Consider the following 23297-nt stretch of genomic DNA (forward strand, 5'->3'; position numbering starts at 1 on the left):
CGATCACCTTTGATCGAAGGGACCATCCCACTAGCACCCGTCATGGCGGATTCGCCGCATTGGTTCTAGACCCAATTATTGACGGATTTCATCTCACTAGAGTCCTTATGGACGGCGGCAGTAGCCTGAACCTGCTTTACCAGGATACAGTGCGGAAAATGGGCATAGATCCCTCGAGGATTAAGCCCACCAAAACGACCTTTAAAGGCGTAATACCAGGTGTAGAGGCCAACTGTACAGGCTCAGTCACACTTGAAGTGGTCTTCGGATCTCCGGATAATTTCCGAAGCGAGGAGTTAATCTTTGACATAGTCCCATTCCACAGTGGCTATCACGCACTGCTCGGGCGAACCGCATTCGCCAAGTTCAATGCGGTACCGCACTATGCATACCTTAAGCTCAAGATGCCAGGCCCTCGAGGAGTAATTACGGTCAATGGAAACACCGAACGCTCCCTCCGAACGGAGGAGCACAGGCGGCCCTTGCAGCGGAAGTACAAAGCAGCCTCTCCAGGCAGTTCTCCAGTCCGGCCATTAAACGACCGGACACCGTCAAGCGCGCCCGGAGTAACCTACAACAAGACCGCCTGGCACGTTCCGAGCAGGCGTAGCAATGCGGCCCCAACCCCAGCCCTCGCAAAAATGCGACACAGTGCTTCGCGTACATAACTACGCTCTAGAAATACCATGGGTACAGGGGGAGGGGCACCATCACGGCACGCCCGAAACACGGCTTAAACCGCACCAGGGGCTGCCGATTTTTTAATTTTCTCTTACTTTCAGGACTCCATCTTCGGAAGGCCTGTTCGGCAGTTCAATTGCCGCACAAACGATGCAAGAACCAGGGAAGCAGACAAGCCATGCCGCATTACGGAACTCCCAGGTGGTCTCTATCACGAGCAGTATACCTGTTTCGCATACCATTCCGCAGCCTGCCCCTGGAACGGACATGTTAAATAGTCCAACCTTTTGCTTATCGCATTATTTGTATCGTTCTGCTTTGATCGCAGCCCTTTTTAATAAACAATGCATAGCTTTTGTCTATTTTTGCATTACCTTTTTTTTAAATATATGTTCCTTAACGACATGTTGCACCCGTACACTTTGGTACGGCCAAAATACGCCAGGGGCTTTAGTACCCCTCAATATGGTGTGAGAAGTCCGAACACTTTAACAAGTGCGGCACCCCGAACTTATAGCATTATATGCATCGGCTCCGAATCATGTCTTGGGTCAATAGTTGGGTTTGCCCGGCTCCTATGTTTTGGTGCCTTACGTTCCGCTATATCGGCTAAGGTAGCACTAGGAGAACTACTGCGATTGTGCCCCAGTTGAGCTGGGTCGAGCACCTCAGTAGAGAAAGCTAAAACTGACTGTCATGATGAAGCGAGAGCTGGTCGCTGTTCGAGAGGTTTTTCGAGTCCCTAAAGACTTATGCCGCTTAGAGCGAGGAGTCGGCTCTGTCCGGCCAAGGCGTGGATAGCGCCCCGAACTCGGTCTTCCGAATACCAGGGGCTTCACCGAAATTTAAAATTATAGAATTCTATGGCTAAGTGAGAGTGTTCACGCATTATAGTCCGATTGCCTTGTTCGTTGTGCTGAGCGCCTCCCTCGAAGGACCCAAACATGGGAAAAAGAGCGCTCAGGTTTATCCCCGAACACCCCAGCACTAGCGGCACGGGGGCAGAAGCCGACGACTCGCCATCTCTCAGAATTGATAAACAGCCGCACAGAAGGTAATATTTTAAATTCCAACAGCATTGCTTAGCGCATATGAACAAGTTTTCAGCGCACAGGACAAAACGAGCGAGTTTTACTCAAAAATTACATCCCTGGAACATTCATCCGCCATAAGGCAGGCACCCTTCAGAACATCCTTATAATAATTCTCGGGCTTGCGATGCTCTTTCCCCGGCGGTGGCCCATCCTTCACAAGCTTCTCAGCATCCAGCTTGCCCCAGTGCACCTTAGCACGGGCAAGGGCCCTACGGGCACCTTCAATGCAGACGGAGCGCTTGATGACTTCGAGCCTTGGACAGGCCCACCAGCCGCCGCACCAGCCCGAAATAGCTCCCAGGCAGAGCCTCTCCAGGCCACAGCCGAACTATGAGGCCCTTCATGGCCTGTTCGGCCGCCTTGTGGAGCTCGACCAGTTGCTTCAGCTGGTCGCTCAGGGGCACGGGGTGTCCGGCCTCAGCATACTGAGACCAGAACACCTTCTCTGTCGAGCTGCCCTCCTCGGCTCGATAGAATGCGGCGGCATCGGACACGCTACGGGGAAGATCTGCGAACGCTCCTGGAGAGCTCCGGATTCGGGTAAGTAACAAGTAACTCACGTTTATGTGTTTGCTTTGCATAAAGAATGCCTTACCCGCCGCTATCTTTTTCACCGCATCCAACTCCTGGAGGGTCTTCTGGGATTCGGCCTTGGCAGACTTGGCATTTTCAATAGCCACCGCGAGCTCGGACGCTCGCGTCTTTGAGTCAAGCTCCAAACTCTCATGTTTTTTCATGAGAGCCTGGAGCTCTTGCCGCACCTTGCCAACCTGGCCTCATACTTCTCCCGCTCGGTGCGCTCCGTGGCCGCCCTCTTCTCGGCCTCGACCAGCGCTTGCTTAAGGGTCGCCACCTCAGACGTGGCCCCTACAATAGCCACGATAATCCTGTCATTTTTTGCAATTGCACCTTTATATATATATATATATATTTAAACAAGGTATTTCTTACCTTCATTGTCCTCGAGCTGCTTCTTGGCACGCCCGAGCTCTTGCTCGGACCGCTCGAGGTTCTGCTTTAGCGTGTCCACTTCCGCAGTCAGTGCGGCGGACGCAAGCAGAGAAGCCTGCATACGCATATTGACTCCTTTTTGTTAGACTCCTACGAATTTTATTTGATCCTCTATTCGGCTTTTCTTCCCGAACGCCAAACAGAGCATCAGGGGCTACTGTCTATGCGGTAATATTATTTACACATTCTTTACTTACCTCAAAGCCTGTTAAAAGGCTAGTACAAGCTTCAGTCAGTCCGCTCTTGGCGGACTGAACCTTCTGGACCACCGCACTCATAATGGTGCGGTGCTCCTCGTCGATGGAGGCGCCTTTGAGCACCTCCAACAGATTGTCCGCGCCTCCGGTTGGACGGGGGTCACCGGCACGGTGGGCTTGCTCCTCTTGGAAGGAGGTCCCCCGCCGGACTCTGGAACCTTTGAAGGTTCTGGAGCGGTGTCCGGCCTAGAGCCGGACTTGGAGCCCTGGGGGGTTTCATCCCCTTTACTCCTGGAGTCCGGGAGGTCGCCTTGCGGCGCCTCCAGGACCACCTCCTCCCGGCTTGGAACCTGTTGGGACAACACTTCGGTGTCGTCCGTAGGGCGGGGGGAGGAAGCCGTCGGAAGCGATTCACATCCGACGAGTCCAGTGACCGCTCGACGACGCGTCGAGCCGGTCTTTGGGTGGGCTGCATAAACATATTCGACATAAGGGAAAGCTGTGCAATAAAGGAATACTATGAATTACTCTGGTATCCGGATACTTACGATTTCGCCAGGGGCTTGGCCCTGAGGCGGCCACTCCTCTCCGCCGTCGTCGGCGTCGGTGGAGTAGTCCGAGGAAGGGTTTTCCCCTTCTTGGACCCTTCGGCCTCCCCAGTTGGGGCGGCCTTCCTTTTCTTCCCTTCCCCCGCTGGAGGGGGAGGGGTCTCTTCTTCCTCCTCCTCGTCTTCATGGGAGGAGTGCGTCTTGGAGTCGTCGGATGAGGGATCCGACACCTCCAGGCGCCGGGCACTCTTTCGAGTCCCCGTGGCCTTCTTCTTGGCCTTCTTCTCCGGCACCACATAGGGTGCCGGAACCAGCAGCTTCGCCAAGCGGGCATCGGCTGGGTCTTCGGGCAAAGGAGCCGGACAGTCGATCTGTCCGGACTTCGCCTGCCAATCCTGTCAAAGGTAAGGGAGCTTAGATCCCGCATAGAGTTAAACTATGAAAAACTAATACCCTGTAAAAGGTACAAACAACTTACCGCGCTAGCGTGACGCTGCGCGCTGAATCCGCGATCCTCGGTAGCGGATGCGGGAGCCTCGGCGCCCTTGAAAAGCACCTTCCAGGCATCTTCGTACGTCGTGTCGAAGAGCCTGCTCAGAGTTCGGTGCTGCGCCGGGTTGAACTCCCACAGATTGAAGGCCCGTTGTTGACACGGGAGGATCCGGCGGATGAGCATAACCTGGACTACGTTGACAAGCTTGAGCTGCTTGTCCACCAGGGTTTGGATGCATGTTTGTAGTCCAGTCACCTCTTTTGCTGCCCCACGACAGGCCCGTCTCTTTCCAGGACGTGAGCCGCGTTGGGGGTCCGGACCGGAACTCGGGGGCTGCGACCCACTCAGGGTCGCGCGGCTCGGTGATGTAAAACCACCCCGATTGCCACCCCTTCAGGGTCTCCACAAAGGAGCCCTCGAGCCATAAGACGTTGGGCATCTTGCCCACCATGGCGCCTCCGCACTCCGCCTGGTTGCCGCGCACCACCTTCGGCTTGACATTGAAAGTCTTGAGCCATAGGCCGAAATGGGGGCGGATGCGGAGGAAAGCCTCGCACACGACGATAAACGCCGAGATGTTGAGGATGAAGTTCGGGGCCAGATCATGGAAATCCAGGCCGTAGTAGAACATGAGTCCCCGGACGAATGGGTGGATAGGAAAGCCCAGTCCGCGGAGGAAGTGGGGAAGGAACACTACCCTCTCATGGGGCCTTGGGGTGGGGAGGAGCTGCCCCTCTTCGGGAAGCCGGTGCGCGATGTCGTTAGACAAGTATCCGGCCTTCCTCAGTTTTTTGATGTGTCCCTCCGTGATGGAGGAGACCATCCACTTGCCTCCCGCTCCGGACATGGCTGGAGAAGGTTGAGGTGGGGAGTGCGGACTTGGGCGCTGGAGCTCGAGTGCGCGAGAATGGATAGGCAAAGGAGGAAGAAGGCGTAGGTGAAAAGGTGGATCCTTATCCCCTTATATGGGTGGACGCAACTACGTGTCCCCACCAGCCTGGTAAAACTCGCTTATCTCCAAGCGCCGTAATCAATGGCGCGGTTGGGTTACCCACGCCCGTATTGATGAGAATCCCGGAATAAGGGGACACGATCTCTGCTTTAACAAGACGTGCCAAGGAAACCGCCTCGCATGACGCGCTGAGGTGGGATAATGAAACGACTCGGATAAAGGCTTGGCCGTGGTGTGTCACACTACGGAATACGTCAGCAGATTAGATTTGTGTAAATATTATTCTCTCTATGGCAATATGTGGAAACTTATTTTGCAGAGCCGGACACTATCTTTGTGTTCAAAATCTTCTATGAAGTACTTGGAGGAGGAACCCGCCTTGCAATGCCGAAGACAATCTGCGCGCCGGACTCGTCGTCATTGAAGCCTGGTTCAGGGGCTACTGAGGGAGTCCTGGATTAGGGGGTGTCCGGATAGCCGGACTATACCTTCAGCCGGACTCCTGGACTATGAAGATACAAGATGAAGACTTCGTCCCGTGTCCGGAAGGGACTTTCCTTGGCGTGGAAGGCAAGCTTGGCGATACGGATATGTAGATCTCCTACCATTGTAACCGACTTTGTGTAACCCTAACCCTCCGGTGTCTATATAAACCGGAGGGTTTTAGTCCGTAGGACAACATACAGAACAACAATCATACCATAGGCTAGCTTCTAGGGTTTAGCCTCTCCGACTCGTGGTAGATCTACTCTTGTACTACCCATATCATCAATATTAATCAAGCAGGACGTAGGGTTTTACCTCCATCAAGAGGGCCCGAACCTGGGTAAAACTTCGTGTCCCTTGCCTCCTGTTACCATCCGGCCTAGACGCACAGTTCGGGACCCCCTACCCGAGATCCGCCGGTTTTGACACCGACAGTGGGACTAATGCCCTTAGATCATCAAGAGTATATCCAATAGCAGCACGGTGCTTCTTCAGAGTTTTCAATAATTTCTTTTCTTCATGCTCTGAAAGGTTAGCACTAATAATAACAGGATATATCTCTTTCTCATCAAGATAAGCATATTTAAGAGTATCAGGTAAAGGTTTAAGCTCAAACACGGGATCACCCTTGGGTGGAGGAGGATCCCCTAGGATTTCAACAGGCAAGTTGTGTTTCAAAATAGGTCCCTGTTTAAAGAATACTTCATCTATTTCCCTTCTTTCATTCATAAACATATCATTTTCATGGTCTAGCAAATATTGTCTAAAGGATCATTAGGAGGCATGGCAATAGAAGCAAGACCAATAATTTCATCTTTACTAGGCAATTCTTTATCATGGGGTTGTCTATGAAATTTAGCAAAATTAAACTCATGAGACATATCCCCTAAACCAACAGAAACAATATCCTTATTGCAGTCTATCTTAGCATTAACAGTATTCAAGAAGGGTCTACCAAAATATAGATGGGACAAAAGTCATCTTGTGGGGAACCGAGAACAAGAAAATCAGCAGGATATTTAACTTTCCCACACAAGACTTCAACATCTCTAACAATCCCAACTGGTGAAATAGTGTCTCTATTGGCAAGCTTAATTGTAACATCAATTTCTTCTAACTCAGCAGGTGCAATATCATGCATAATTTCTTTGTATAAGGAATGAGGTATTGCACTTGCACTAGCACCCATATCACATAAGCCATGATAGCAATGATCTCCTATTTTAACAGAAATAACAGGCATGCCTACAACAGGTCTATGTTTATTTTTAGTATCAGGTCTAGCAATTCTAGCAGCTTCATTCACAGAAGTAAATAACATGCCCATCAATATTATCGGCCAAGAGATCTTTAACCATAGCAACACTAGGTTCAACTTTAATTTGCTCAGGGAGTAGGTGTTCTAGTATTACTCTTACGAACCACAGTTGAAGCTTTAGCATGATCCTTTATTCTAACAGGGAAAGGTGGTTTCTCAATATAAGCAGTGGGAACAACAGGATCATTATAAGTGATAGTCTTTTCTTCAACTTTAATAGGTGCAACTACTTTTACTTCAATGGGAGGATTATATTTAAACCACTTCTCCTTAGGGAGATCAACATGAGTAGCAAAGGATTCACAGAAAGAAGCTACTATCTCAGAGTCAAGTCCATATTTAGTGCTAAATTCACGGAAAAGCATCGGTATCCATAAAAGATTTAACACAATCAAACTTAGGTGTTATACCTGACTCCTTACCTTCGTCGAGGTCCCAATCTTCAGAGTTGCGTTTAATTCTTTCCAATAAATCCCATTTGAATTCAATAGTCTTCATCATAAAAGATCCAGTACAAGAAGTATCGAGCATGGAGCGATTACTGAGAGAAAGCCGAGCATAATTTTTTTGAATAATCATTTCTTTTGAGAGCTCATGATTGGGGCATGAATATAACATTGACTTAAGCCTCCCCCAAGCTTGAGCGATGCTTTCTCCTTCGCGAGGCCAAAAATTATATATATAATTACGATCACGATGAACAAGATGCATAGGATAAAACTTCTGATGAAATTCCAATTTCAATTGGTTGTAGTTCCATGATCCCATATCATCACATAGCCTAAACCATGTCAATGCATCTCCTTCAAAGATAAAGGGAAGACCTTCTTCTTGATAACATCCTCGGGCATACCTGCAAGCTTAAATAATCCACAAACTTCATCCACATAGATTAGGTGCAAATCGGGATAATGTTCCATCTCCTGTAAAAGGATTAGCTAGCAGTTTCTCTATCATACCCGAAGGAATTTCAAAGTAAACATTTTCAGTAGGTTGAGGAGCAACTCTTTGCTCTACTGGTCGGGGTGAAGATACCCCGAACAAGCCCCTCAAAGGATTATGTTCCATAGTAACAAGTGACAGTAAATTTCCACACTATATAATTTTTCCTTACCAAATTCACTACTGTAAGTGCATCTAGTGCCACCCCTAGTTGGTTTTGGAGTATTGACGACAAACCTAGTTGAGGGACTAATGTGTTTGTGAGAATTGCAGGATAACACAGGTAGAAGTCCCTCATTGATTCGGTTTTCCTACCAGAGATGACCCCTAAAAATGTATGAAGACATTGAAGTCAAAGGTGGTATATGAAGATATTCACATTGAAGACTATGACAAGAGAAGACACCACATGAAGCCTATGGAGCTCGAAGACTTAGATCTTTCGTAGTTCTCTTTCTTCTGTGTTGAGTCATAGGAACCACCGTACTGTTAAGTGGGGTCCAAGAGAACCAGTCAGAATGACTGAAGTGATGCTTAAACAAAACCTATGTCTTCGAGTGAAGACTATGAGAGCGAATCTTGTCCAGAGTCGGACAAGTCAGCTTTGCTTGTAGCCCAAGTAAAGTTGCCGTGTGAGTTTGAAATCTGACCGTTGGAACACGTGTCAGTTCCTTAGTGACCCAGGGTCATTTCGGACAAATCAGGTCGGGTTGCCAAGTGGCTATAAATAGCCCACCCCCTACAACCATAAACGGTTGGCTGCTCAGATTCAGAGTACGGCTTTTGTCGTTTGAGAGCAACCCACCTCGAAGCCTTTGAGAGAGAATTCCTTGCGAGGATAAAGCCCTAACCACCCAGAGCCAAAGAGAATTAGGCATCACTTAAGTCTTCTTGTCTGTGTGATCTGAAGACTTATTACACTTGAGGACTGTGCATCCTCCAGCCGGTTAGGCGTCGCGTTCTGAGCATCCAAGAGACATTGTGGATTGCCGGTGAACGAAGTCTGTGAAGGTTTGGGAGTCTACCTTGAAGACTTACCAGAGTGATTGGGCGAGGTCTGTGTGACCTTAGCTCAAGGGGAATACGGTGAGGACTGGGTGTCCTGAGCTGCGTGTTCAGGACTGGGTGTCCGGGACTGTGTGTCCTAAGGTTTAAATACCTAGCCGCCCTAACCAGACGTACAGTTGTCACAGCAACTGGAACTGGTCCAACAAATCATTGTCTTCAGCGAGTCACTGGTTTCATCTTCCCTTCCCTTTACTTACTGTTACTCCTTGTGAAGTCATTGTATGTTCGCACTATCTTTTGTCTTCACTGAGTGACTGCGTGTTCTGTGTGGCTTCACAATATCTTCCTACCTGATCCTTACTACATTGCTGCTATTAGTCATTGTGCTTTCACTCTATTGAATACTTGACTATGGCTTGCCTAGTGTAGTCTACCTTCCGCTGCAGGGTAATAGGTTTATTTCTATCGTTTGTCTTCATAACTTCCACGTTTTGAAGACTTTCATAAAAATCGCCTATTCACCCCCCCTCTAGTCGATATAACGCACTTTCAATTGGTATCAGAGCAAGGTGCTCCCTTGTTCTGTGTGATTCGGTTTAACCACCTGGAGTTTTAGCTATGTCGACTGCAGGGATAATTAAAGTCTCCGCTGTGTGCCCCGTCTTCGATGGAACTGAATATCCCTACTGGAAGAATAAGATGCGCATGCATCTTGAAGCCATTGACGTCGACCTATGGTATGTCGTCAAGAACGGCGTTCCCAAGGCTGGAGAAGGTGTCACTGCTGCTGATGTCAAGAAGTTCGTTCAACTGGACTCTACTGCCAAGAATATCATCTGTGGTCATCTGACCAAAGGACAGTATGGCCGTGTGAGTGCTTTGGAAACATCTAAGCTGGTCTGGGACTGGCTCTCCAAGGTCAATGAAGGCGTCTCAACCCAGAGAGATCAGAGAATCAGTGTCCTTCGCAACCTCTTCAACCGCTTCAAGCGAAATGACAATGAGAATGTCCAGCTCACATTTGACCGACTCACTGACATCACAAATGAGCTTCAAGCCCTCGGCGCTACTGAGATCACCAAGCATGAAGTCGTCAAGACACTCCTGAGATCACTTGATAGTTCGTTTGACACCCTAGCCCTGATGATTCAAGAATGTCCTGATTTCAAGACACTCGATCCGTCTGACATACTTGAGAGGCTCAACACACATGAGTTTCAGCTTTCTGAGAAAAGAGATATCTACGGTCCAAACTATGGGCGAACTCGTGCCTTGAAGGCAAAAGCTGTCTCCTCATCTGAAGAAGAATCTGACAGCAGTTCTGATGATCCTGAAGACATTGGAAGGGAACTTGCTATGCTTGTGAAGAAGTTCCAAAAATTCACCAAGAAGAAAGGCTTCAGAAAGTCTTCCCGATCAAGCTCAAGGAATGATGAAGCTTCTGCTCACGACTACAAGAAGAAAACATGTCACAAGTGCAAGAAACCTGGCCACTTCATCTCTGAGTGTCCGCAGTGGGACGATGAGAACAAAAAGAAGAAGAAGAGCAAGGAATATGACTCTGACAACAAGAAGAAGAAGAAATACTCAAAGTCTTCTTCCAAGTCTTCCTCAAAGTCTTCATCACACAAGAAGAGCTCATCTGGCAAGGCACATGCGTTTGTTGGCAAGGAAATGGATTCAGAGGAGGAGTCCGCTTCTGAGGAGGCGGAGGTGGAGTCTGAGGAGGAGTCCGATTCTGGCGTCGCAAGTCTGGCTACAGCATACGTTGCCAAGTCCATCTTCAACACTGAAGACAATGACTTCATCACCGACACCGATGCAAATGACAAGGACTACTCAGCTCCTACCTACTGCTTCATGGCATGCTGGTGCCAATGGTACGACACCAGTAGCTTCAGAATGGATTATTGATAGTGGGTGTACCAATCACATGACTGGCAAGAGAGGCCTTCTTATGGACTCAACCTTACGTCCATCCGACAAGAGTCACATCACATTTGCTGACACTGGTAAAAGTAAGGTACTGGGTCTAGGTAGAGTTGCAATCTCAAAGGATCAACACATGGATAAAGTCATGCTTGTTGAATCCCTTGCTTCAACTTAATGTCTGTCTCAATGCTTTGTGATTTAAACATGATCGTAATATTTGGAAAATATCGTTGCCTTGTACTAATGGAATCTGACAAGTCTCTAGTATTTGAAGGGTATCGAAAAGATGATTTGTACGTGGTAGATTTCTCAGCAGGACCACAGCTTGCCGTATGTCTTCTAGCAAAAGCTTCAGAATGCTGGCTCTGGCATCGGAGGCTTGGGCATGCTGGCATGAGGAACCTCCACACCCTGGCAAAGAAGAAGCATGTCATAGGCATCGAGGGCGTCAAGTTCAAGAAAGATCACTTATGCGGTGCCTGTGAGGCAGGAAAGATGACGAGGGCCAAACATCCCTCGAAGACAATCATGACCACTACTCGACCCTTCGAACTGCTTCACATGGATCTTTTCGGTCCCACTCATTACTCAACTCTTACTACTACTGCTTGTCTCTATGGCTTTGTCATTGTTGATGATTATTCTAGATATACTTGGGTGCACATAATCCTTTACAAGACTGAAGTGCAGGATGTCTTCAGACGCTTCGCCAATCGAGCAATGAACAACTATGGCGCCAAGATAAAGCATATCAGAAGTGACAATGGCACTGAATTCAAGAACACTGGCCTTGATACATATCTTGATACCTTGGGCATCACACATGAATTCTCAGCCCCGTACACGCCACAGCAGAATGGGGTCGTCGAACGCAAGAACAGAACACTCATTGAGATGGCCAGAACGATGCTAGATGAATACAAGACTCCAAGAAAATTCTGGCCTGAAGCCATTGATACTGCATGCCATACAATCAATCGTGTTTATCTTCACAAGCTTCTGAACAAGACATCTTATGAGCTCCTTACTGGCAAGAAGCCAAATGTCAGTTACTTCAGAGTATTTGGCGCCAGGTGCTGGATCAAGGACCCACATCACACCTCAAAGTTTGCACCAAAAGCACATGAGGGTTTTATGCTTGGATATGGAAAGGATTCGCACTCCTACAGAGTCTTCAATCTCTTTCATTACAAAGTGGTTGAAACAGTGGATGTGCGGTTCGATGAGACCAACGGTTCACAAAGAGAGCAACTGCCAAATGTGCTAGATGAAGTTCCATCCAGTGAATCAATCAAGCTAATGGGAACTGGAGAAATTATACCTTCTGAAGCTCATCCTGAAGAAGAACTTATCATCTCAGCACCTGATCAACATGAAGACAATGCTCAGCCTGAAGACATTCCTTCTAACAACGACAATGATCAGCAAGAGCAAAATCTTCGCCCTGTACATCCTCGCGTTGCCAATGAAGTGCAGATTGAAAGAATAATTGATAGCATCAATGCACCCGGTCCACTCACTCGTTCAAGGGCAACTCAGCTAGCAAATTTCTGTGGGCACTTCGCATTCGTCTCAATAACAGAACCCAAGAAAGTTGAAGAAGCCTTCATGGAACCTGAATGGATTCAAGCTATGCAAGAGAGCTTCAACAGTTTGAGCTGAATAATGTATGGGAACTGGTCAAGCGTCCCGATCCTCGGAAGCACAACATAATAGGCACCAAATGGATATACCGCAACAAGCAAGATGAGCATGGTCAAGTTGTCAGAAACAAAGCTCGTCTCGTTGCTCAAGGATATACTCAAGTGGAAGGCATTGACTTCGATGAAACATTTGCTCCTGTGGCTAGACTTGAAGCCATACGCATACTGCTGGCCTATGCAAATCATCACAACATACTTCTTTATCAAATGGATGTGAAGAGCGCCTTCCTCAATGGCAAGATTGAAGAAGAAGTGTATGTTGCACAACCTCCTGGCTTTGAAGATCCAAAACATCCTGACATGGTATACAAGCTCAACAAGGCACTGTATGGCCTCAAACAAGCCCCTCGGGCCTGGTATGACACACTCAAATACTTCCTGAAGAGCAAAGGCTTCATACCTGGTTCTCTCGACCCCACTCTCTTCACGAAGACATATGATGGTGAACTGTTTGTGTGCCAAATATATGTGGATGACATTATCTTCGGCTGCACCAATCAGAAGTACAGTGAAGAGTTTGGATATATGATGCAAGAGCAATATCAAATGTCTATGATGGGAGAGCTGAAGTTCTTTCTCGGTCTTCAAATACGACAGCAACGCAACGGCATCTTCATATCTCAAGAGAAGTATCTCAAAGATTGCCTGAAGAAGTTCGGTATGCAAGACTGCAAAGGCTTCACGACGCCAATGCCAGCCAAGCATCATCTGGGTCCTGACGACAATGGTAAAGAGTTCGATCAAAAGGTATACCGCTCCATGATTGGTTCTTTACTTTATCTATGTGCATCTAGGCCAGATATTATGCTTAGTGTTTGCATGTGTGCTCGATTTCAAGCGGCACCAAAGGAGTCGCATCACTTAGCTGTGAAGCGAATTCTTCGATATTTGGCTCACACCCCAACTCTAGGATTATGGATCCAAAGGGCTCAGAGTTTGATCTGGTTGGATTCTCGGATGCTGATTATGCTGGTGACAAAGTTGATCGCAAGTCTACATCAGGCACATGTCACTTTCTGGGACGATCACTTGTATGTTGGTCTTCAAAGAAGCAGAACTGTGTATCTCTCTCCACTGCTGAATCTGAATACATTGCTGCTGGATCTTGCTGCGCTCAGCTTCTGTGGATGAAGCAAACACTCAAGGACTATGGCATTCATCTGAAGCAAGTGCCACTTTACTGCAACAATGAAAGCGCCATCAAGATTGCGAACAACCCAGTTCAACACTCGAAGACAAAGCACATTGAAATTCGTCATCACTTTCTCAGAGATCATGTTGTGAAGAAAGACATTGATATCATACACGTCAACACTGAAGAGCAATTGGCAGATATCTTCACCAAGCCCTTGGATGAGAAGAGGTTTTGCAAGTTACGGTGTGAGCTAAATATCCTGGAATCCTCAAATGTCCTGTGATCAGGCACACATCCTAACCCTTATGCATATTGATGACTTAGATGTGCAACACACGAAATAAAGTATATCTTCAATCAATGAAGACATACATTCTAAGTGTGAATACATTAATGTGGAATTTGACTTCGGAGCGCCACGATAATTGTGCGCCGTGTCTGGGTCTAATACTTCCTATATGGTGGGTAACGCCACCACCAAACATTCTATTTTGAAGTGTTTCACTCACGGCGTTACCTTGCAATGTCTGCACATTTGGTTTGGCTTCAATCTCAACATATTTTCATGATTATCTTCACTATGTTGATTATAGATATATATATATATATATACTAGTGTTCTGTCCTCTACAGCATTCACTTATAGCTATGTCTTCGTGTTGAATCTTTTGAACTAAGTGAATGTGATCGGACCCTAATCTCTCTATGCTTTCTATCTCAAACTCTATCTCTCCAAGTCATATGCATTCTATTGAAACTGTCGAATGTCTTCTCTGCGTCCTTGTCAGCAGAAGATACAGAGACAACCATTAAGTCCGTTTTCAATGCTCATTCCTCCACATGAAATCCGGAGAAGTAGGAACGACCACCCAACAATCCAGGTGTGCGTGGGACGTGGAACAAACCGCAAAATTCCGCATAATGGCCACGTGTTCCTCAGATGCGAATCGCCAGGGGCACCTGTGTAATAGCACAGTGCCGCCTCTGTACCTATAAATACACACTCACAGCGGTCATTATCTCTTCTTCCACCCTCGCACGAACCCTAGCACCACCGCTAGCTCTCGACGACGCCGACGACGAAGCGCTTTGCTGCTGCAACCTCTCCCACGCCGTCTTCACGCCGACCGCGGACATCGTCCTCTCCGCCGTCGCCGTAGGTGTCCTCCGTCGCCAAGTTAGGGCACGGAAGAGTGAACTGCTCGGCCTCATCTCCCACTCGTCTAGCAGTTCTCAGTGTGGTAAATAAAACTCCCTTTTTACAGCACCGTTGATCCTATTGATCTGTCACTTTCTACCACAAGCAGTTTCTGTTCACACAAGCTAGATCTCTCTCATACTGCATCTCATAACATGCCTAGTATATTCACTTGTGCTTCACAAAGTAGTTAGATTCCTCACTTGTACTGATCTGTGGATTCGTACAAATCTGGAACCAACTTCTTATCTATGAGTGAATGTCTTCGCACGATGAGGTCAATGTCTTCTAAACTGATTTATCTTCAAAATCTTCTGAGAATGCATATGACCTCTTCCCCTTCCCTCGCACCTTAATGCTGTCACAGGTACATGTCCGTGGGAGAATCCTTTGGTTCTCATAGTCTGCATTCATTTGCAGAATTCTTACAGCATCACATAAATTCTCCGAAGCCAGTTCCTGTTGGTCCAGCAAACGAAAACCTTTGAAGCCTTTGAACGTCTTGAAGCCTTTCAAGTTAAAGTTTATGGCTTCAGAGAAAGCAGCAAGGAAGGGTGGCAGAAAGCGTCGTGGTGAGACCTCCAGAGATCTGCCAGATGAACTCTCAGAAATGTACAAGACAGATCCTGAAGAGGATTACAGTCAGCGCAAGACCCGAATCCAATGGATTCGAAGATATTGGGCAGAACAATGGTTCAAATACAGATTTGTGACCCAGGAGTATGCTGAGAAAAACGCCATCAAGAGACCGTGGGGAGACATCCTATTCAAGAATCTTCTACCCAGGTCCAGAGATGAAGCCATTGCTCAAGGCTTCTATCCATGCATGGTCCGTGGACCACAGCCTGCTGATGCACACTCGTCGTCACTGCTATGGTGTCGTGACGACAATCTGTTCAAGCGCAACTTCCAGTTTGCTCAGAACTCAGCGAAGCAGAACAAGAAGACTTTTGGGTTAGACTTCAACCCTGGTCCCTCATCTCCAAGGGCAGATGGCACACGACATGCAGAACCCAATGTCATCGGTCCTTTCGCCAACCTTGAAGGCCTCATCACCTACATCTTGGTTCAAGGGACTGCAGTGAATGAGCCTGCAGCTGACACTGAGTCTGATGACGCGCCTGCAGTGCCGAAGCCAAAGCAGTTGAAGAAGCCAAAAGCTTCAAAGTCGGCCCCTTCACCAAAAATCTCAAGGGCGAAGCCATTGGCAACTGCACCTCCTGAAGACAGTGTGCAGTCTGAAGACTTATCACGCGTCTCCAAACCCCAGAAGGCCAAGATGCCTCTGTCTCACACTGGCAAAGAGCTAACAGCTGCTGCCATTCTGCGCAATGACGACATTGATCTGTCAAGTGATGAAGATCTTGCAGATGACGCTCTTGAGCAACTCATCAAGAGCAAAGAAGAAGCAGAAATCTTCAATGATCTGCCTCTCTTTGATGTCACTATCATCCACAACTTCATTGACGAGTGGTTTGACACACCAAACATTAGCTTTGAAGATCTGCAGCTACCCATTGGCCTCAATGTCGCCTTCCAAGGCATCATTGCTTCAAGAACTTGCATTGCCCAGCGCATTGTTGAACTGAAGCAGAAGATTGACTATGAAAAGGCTCAGTTCAAGAAGCATATGGCCAAGCTCAGCGTGCAAGAAGTGAAGAACTTCAAGACAATGATGCACGAGCTCAAGGAAGCCTTTGTGAAGAAGCGTGCAGAAGCTCAGGGTTCGCGTGAGCGCATGAAGACTCTGGCTGACAGATGTGTGCAAGCCTATAATGAGGCTGAGAAGCGCAAGGCACTTGGGCATCCTGGCATCGACCCCAGGATGGCCGCAAAGAAGAAGAAGAAGCCTGCTACGGCTGAATCTGATGCACCAAGGCAAGAAGCAGTTCCGATTGTCTTCCCAATAAGAATGACTGGCTCGAAGCCAAGGAGCCGGTCAATAGCTTCAGAGCTCAAGAAGACAAGAACTGCTGAGTCTGAAGCCAGGAAGAGGAAACACTCTGAAGACTCTCCTACTGCCCCCACCAAGAAAAAGCAAAAGACCAAGAAAGCTCGGGCTGCTCCCACAGAGCCCTTGATAGTTGAACGAATTTCTATGGTTCATCCTGACGCAGAACGTCAACTGACAGTTCATGAGCCTGCTTCCACAGAGGCTCCTGAAGCTGAAGACATTTCAGCAGCTGATCCCATCGCTGCTGAAGACATTGGTCATCATGACAATGTAGAAGATGATGCAGTTCTTCCTCAGTTAGAAAACAGCGAACTCATCAGAATTGGTCATCCACTGACGCCAATTGCACAGGATGCTTCATGGGCGAATCGCCCACAAGAGGAAGAAGACTATGAGGCCCAGCCCACTCCAACTCCACAGGCGTCGTCTGCGTTTCGCAGGCTTCGCAAAGGTCCAAGGCCTCAAGTCTCTGCTGAAGACATTCCGGCTGCATCAGCCGCAGAAGAAGAAGTACCACAAGATCCCACTCCCCTGCTCCACCAAGAAGCAGTTCTCCAGGAGAACGTGCCTGTGACCGACCCTCCAGCTAGTCAAGTGGAGGATGAAAATCTTGAGGCTGCCACAACCAACAACGAAGCTAATGTGGAGCCCTCCCCAGCAAAAGCTTCAGAAGACAGCGAAGCCACTGATCCCGCCACTTCTGTTCCTGAGTCTGCTGCCGGTCCCCAATTCAACTATCATGTTGAGCACAGGCCTCAGGTCCAGAAGCCAATCCCAAGACTGCCAAGGTTTCCAGGTCCTGCATCAGCACCTGGCTCCTTCAACATCAATGGCTTCAGGGCAGACAACACGTTCTTCAATAGCTCCAGGAACCCCTACTCAAGGGAAAGGATATCATCTGATCGGTTCTGGAGCTATCCTCAGCGAAGCTATTACTCTTGCATTCTTTACAACCAAGGTCGCATCTTCCCACACAAGCGCCTTGACGTTGAAGCTATAGCTGGTCTGCCCTGTCTAGAAGAAGCGTTGGATTGCTTCAAGCAAGTGGGTCTGCTGCAGTTTGTTACTGATGAAGAGCATTGGAATGAAGAGCTGCTGCTACAATTCTATGCCACACTTCACATCAAAGGGTACATCAGAGATCTGAAGACTTGGGTCCTGGAGTGGATGACTGGCAACATTCATCACGAAGCCAATGCATTTGACATCATTGAGCTCACTAGCTTGCCCACTCCTGGCGATCTCTTCGAGCAAGGCTGTCAGCTGCATGCTGAAGCTATTGAGAGCATCTTTCAGCGGCCAGAACCTGATATGAGTCAAATGCTCAGCATGATGAAGCCATTGCCCCAAGATGCTGCGTATCCCACAGAGTTCTTCGTTGAAGACCTTGAGTACCTGCCCAGAACCATCTATCACATCATCAGGCGAACTCTCTGGCCTATCAAAGGGCACTCTCCAAATGCCAAGCTTCAGGGTGCAATGAAGACTTTGGTCTTCTATATACTTCATGGCAAATGCTTCAATGCACATGGACTTCTTCATACGCCAACTTGCTGCATCAGGCATTGATCTGTTTGGTTTGAAGTTCTACGCCCCTTGGGTCATGCGGCTGATCAAGCTACACTCCGCCATCTCTTATCAGCCCTCAGCCCGCAACCATCGGATCTTCTTGCCTGACGTGGACATGTCTACTGAAGCCATATATTCTGAGCCTGCCAAGCAACCTCTAAGTCTTCAGAATGCAGAACATCAGAGTTTTACACAGAACGTTGAAGGCGTTGAAGCAGTTTCTCGGGTGTATCCTTTGGCTGGCACTACACGTGCACCACACCCTGCTTCCACTGAAGCCACTGACAGTGCCACTGCTCCAAGACCCAAGAAGCGCACTCGTGTTCTCAACGACCGAGAGCTTCTTGTGGCTCTACATCAGAAACAAGATAGGCATCATGACTGGCTGAAGCGTCAGATGAAAAGCCTCTTGGTGGATGTTAATCGCACTCGAAATCTTGCCACCAAGAATGCTTTCGTTGCCCATGAAACCTGTCGCCGCACATGGAAAGGGCTAACGATGATGCTTTCTGAAGCTGATCTTCAAGAGGATGGCTTCACTGAGAGATTCAAGTTTGACTCCACACCTCCTCGAAGGGCTGTGCTGCTAGGAACTCCATCCCTTGAAGACTCTGAGTTCTCTTCCTCTGCTGCCACAGTGACTGCCAGAATTATTGAGGAAGAAGACGATGCTACTTCACCGCCACCTCCTTCAGCACCTCCAAGCTCTTCTGCACCGCCAAACAACACCAACAACCCTGCTACTTCACCTACTCCTCATGGGAACGAGTAGAGGCTCTATGTCTTCAAACCTTTTTGGTCATTACTGACAAAAGGGGGAGAAGCATATGAGATTGATAGTCTTCAAGCGGGTCCATATGGGCGGGTGCCTTATATTTTGCTTCGTGCTTACAACTCTCGTTTTTGCTACATTTGGTTCTTATGAGTTGTAACACTTAAACTAGATGGTCGTCTGCTACTTATTTGCCACCTTGTTTTGCGAAGATAAATTCCGCATGTGCGACGATAAATTCCGCACTTAGCTCATTCTGCAGACGTCCATTTTCCATTATGCATGTCATTATCTTCATATACTTTCACATGCATAGTGGATTGTCATCATAAGTTGAAGTGGATCTCCACAAGTACCACCTGCCATGTGCATTTGCATTCCAAAAGCAAATTAACTTATATGCACATCTTCAGGGGGAGCCCTTGCAACTTATGAAGACAATTCCTTATCCTTTACAATTTCACAGATTATATTCCCCGTTGAAAACTTCAACTAGTTTGTCATCAATCACCAAAAAGGGGGAGATTGTAAGTGCATCTAGTGCCACCCCTAGTTGGTTTTGGAGTATTGACGACAAACCTAGTTGAGGGACTAATGTGTTTGTGAGAATTGCAGGATAACACAGGTAGAAGTCCCTCATGATTCGGTTTTACTACCAGAGATGACCCCTAAAAATGTATGAAGACATTGAAGTCAAAGGTGGTATATGAAGATATTCACATTGAAGACTATGACAAGAGAAGACACGATATGAAGCCTATGGAGCTCGAAGACTTAGATCTTTCGTAGGTCCTTTTCTTTTGTGTTGAGTCATAGGAACCACCGTACTGTTAAGTGGGGTCCAAGAGAACCAGTCAGAATGACTGAAGTGATGCCTAAACCAAAAACCTATGTCTTCGAGTGAAGACTATGAGAGCGAATCTTGTCCAGAGTCGGACAAGTCAGTTTTGCTTGTAGCCCAAGTAAAGTTGTCATGTGAGTTTGAAATCTAACCGTTGGAACACGTGTCAGTTCCTTAGTGACCCAGGGTCATTTCGGACAAATCAGGTCGGGTTGCCAAGTGGCTATAAATAGCCCACCCCCTACAACCATAAACGGTTGGCTGCTCAGATTGAAAGTACGGCTTTTGTCGTTTGAGAGCAACCCACCTCGAAGCCTTTGAGAGAGAATTCCTTGCGAGGATAAAAGCCCTAACCACCAGAGCCAGAGAGAATTGGGCATCACTTAAGTCTTCTTGTCTGTGTGATCTGAAGACTTATTACACTTGAGGACTGTGCATCCTCCAGCCGGTTAGGCGTCGCGTTCTGAGCATCCAAGAGACATTGTGGATTGCCGGTGAACGAAGTCTGTGAAGGTTTGGGAGTCTACCTTGAAGACTTACCAGAGTGATTGGGCAAGGTCTATGTGACCTTAGCTCAAGGAGAATACGGTGAGGACTGGGTGTCCTGAGCTGCGTGTTCAGGACTGGGTGTCCGGGACTGTGTGTCCTAAGGTTTAAATACCTAGCCGCTCCAAACAGACGTACAGTTGTCACAGCAACTGGAACTGGTTCAACAAATCATTGTCTTCAACGAGTCACTAGTTTCATCTTCACTTCACTTTACTTACTGTTCCTCCTTGTGAAGTCATTGTATATTTGCTCTATCATTTGTCTTCACTGAGTGACTGTGTGTTCTGTTTGGCTTCACAATATCTTCCTACCTGATCCTTACTACCTAGCTGCTATTAGTCTTTGTGCTTTCACTTCATTGAATACTTGACTATGGTTTGCCTAGTGTAGTCTACCTTCCGCTACATGGTAATAGGTTTAATTTTATCGTTTTTCTTCAGAACTCCCATGTTCTGAAGACTTTCATAAAAATCGCCTATTCACACCCCCCCCTCTAGTCGATATAACGCACTTTCAGGTTTGCTATGATAGGGACGCGTGGCGAACGAACGGACTGCGTATTCGGATTCGCCTCGAAATTCTGAGCAACTTTCATGTACAAAGTATTTTCATCCGAGTTATAGATTATTTTATATTAATTTTTAAAGCTTTAAACATTTTCAGAAATTCTCTGAAATTTTGCTAAGTTTGAGAATTCGACAGTTTTAAACATCACTTAGCTGTTTTTCAAAGGGAGGTAAATACACTAGAAGTCACATAACTTGCGCGTGGCGGTCAGTTTGGTATATAAACTTGCAAAATACGTGTTTTTAGTCCGTGAACTTGCATGAAAGTGCAAATATGGTCATGTTTCACGTACGCACATGTATCCGTTGCCTGCATGGCATGTCAGCTTGGTCAGGACCTGCTGTCAACCACTGTGATAGTTTTCGCATGGTAGATTTGCACAAAAGGCATGGGCTTTTTATTCACGTACTGAGCTCCTCAAATAAAATTAAAACACATTGGCTCTGATGGGTTTCGAACACAAGACCTTCGGCTAAATAACTAGAAAGGTAATGATACAACATTGGCTCTGGTGTGGACAGCCACCAGAAAGGTAATGATACAACAAGACTAGATAGCATGACTATAACTTATATTCTATTAAGACAGACCAATTTTTTTTTAGAAAAGAACAATCAATCCGAACCTATGACCTCCTAATAAAGGGATAAACATTATTTATGTTGTTACTTCTGTAGTTCTATGTATAAGAAAACAACTTATATAATAGTGTTTCTGACATTTAAAAAAAAGTTCATGTGTTAGAAAAAAACATGTGACATTTAAAATAATATTTAAACATTGTTAAAAAACATACATTGAATTTTAAAATGTTTACACATTTCAAAACAATTTTCATGAATTTTTTTAAATATTTATAAAATGTAAAATAATGCTCGTGTAGTTTACAAAATACTTCCTACCATCCCAAAAATGTTTAACATGTATTTGGACTTTTTTAACCTGTATTTGAAAAAAAGTTAATAATATGTTTAAAAAATATTAAACATGTATAAAAATGTTTTTAGATATATACCTAAAACGGATAATGTGCATGAAAAAATACATCAAAACATATATTTTTAAAACTGTCAATCATGTATTTGGGAAATGTGAAAGGTGAATAAAATTGTTTCTGCTGTATACAAAAGATGTAGAATGTGTATGTAAAAGTAGACATCAAAACATATATGAAAAAAATTAATTATGTATTTGAAAAATGCTAAACATCTATAGGAATAATGTTTGGCTATATAGTATTGTACTACCTCCGCCCTAGTTTATTGGTCTTTTTGTATTTTGTGGCAAAATTTGGCCATAGATTTAACTGATAAAATGCTAATACATGTCATTATGAATTGTATCGTTGGATTCATATTTGAACATAGTTTCCAATGATACTATTTTTTGTGACATGCATTAACATTTCATTAATTTATAATCAAATTTTAGCACAAAATACTAAGAGGACCAATAAATCAGGACGGAGGTAGTAGTACGTACTGGTGGACTGGGCCCGTATATATACTTACGTAATTAAGTACGTCGCCATCATTATATACTTAGAAATGTAAGTATATACCCTTCATTTCTTGATATAAGGTGTATAGATTTTTGAGAAAAACCCGAAATATAAGGTGTATTGCGTTGCACCACTCGTATGGATAAATTTTTTAGGAATTTGATTACATTTCCTTATATTAGGCAAGCTCCTTTATTTTCTCATGCCAATTAATCAGGTGTAATCTCGCCCAAAACTTATGAAATTTTCCTTCCATGTGCGTTCTTTAATTTCCATGCCAAAAACTGTACACCCTATATTTAGGAACGGAGGGAGTATTATAACTATGTTGGTTAGTACATTGGCTGACAATCACATGTAGGGCGCACTGTAAAGCTGGCACGATGTTGCTAAAAAGGATAAGAAAGGTTATTATCAGAAACTAAAATTAACCAAAGCCATTGTTTTTAAATTTTATATTTGAGGGGGCCAATACATGAATGAAAAAAGGCAAGGGCTTTTCTGCAAATCTATGATGCGGGAACTGTCACAATGGCTGACCGCGGGCCCCGGACACGCTGGCATGCCATACAGGCAACAGATACGTCGGCATACGCAAAATGTGACCGTATTTGCACCTCTTTGCAAGTTCGGGGACCAGAAACACGTATTTTACAAGTTTGTGCACTAAACTGACCGTCACGCGCAAGTTTTATGACTCCTAGTGTATTTACCTCTTTCAAAGGCTATAAATATCGATCTGCCCATCCTATAGATTAGTGCCTTATATCAATATTGACCACCTTCCTGATATCTATAAGAAGGTAACAATTGCATCACTGTTAGAGTTCATTTGCTTAATCAAAA

Source organism: Triticum urartu, chromosome 7, assembly GCF_003073215.2.
Source record: "Triticum urartu cultivar G1812 chromosome 7, Tu2.1, whole genome shotgun sequence".
Lineage (NCBI taxonomy): Eukaryota > Viridiplantae > Streptophyta > Magnoliopsida > Poales > Poaceae > Triticum > Triticum urartu.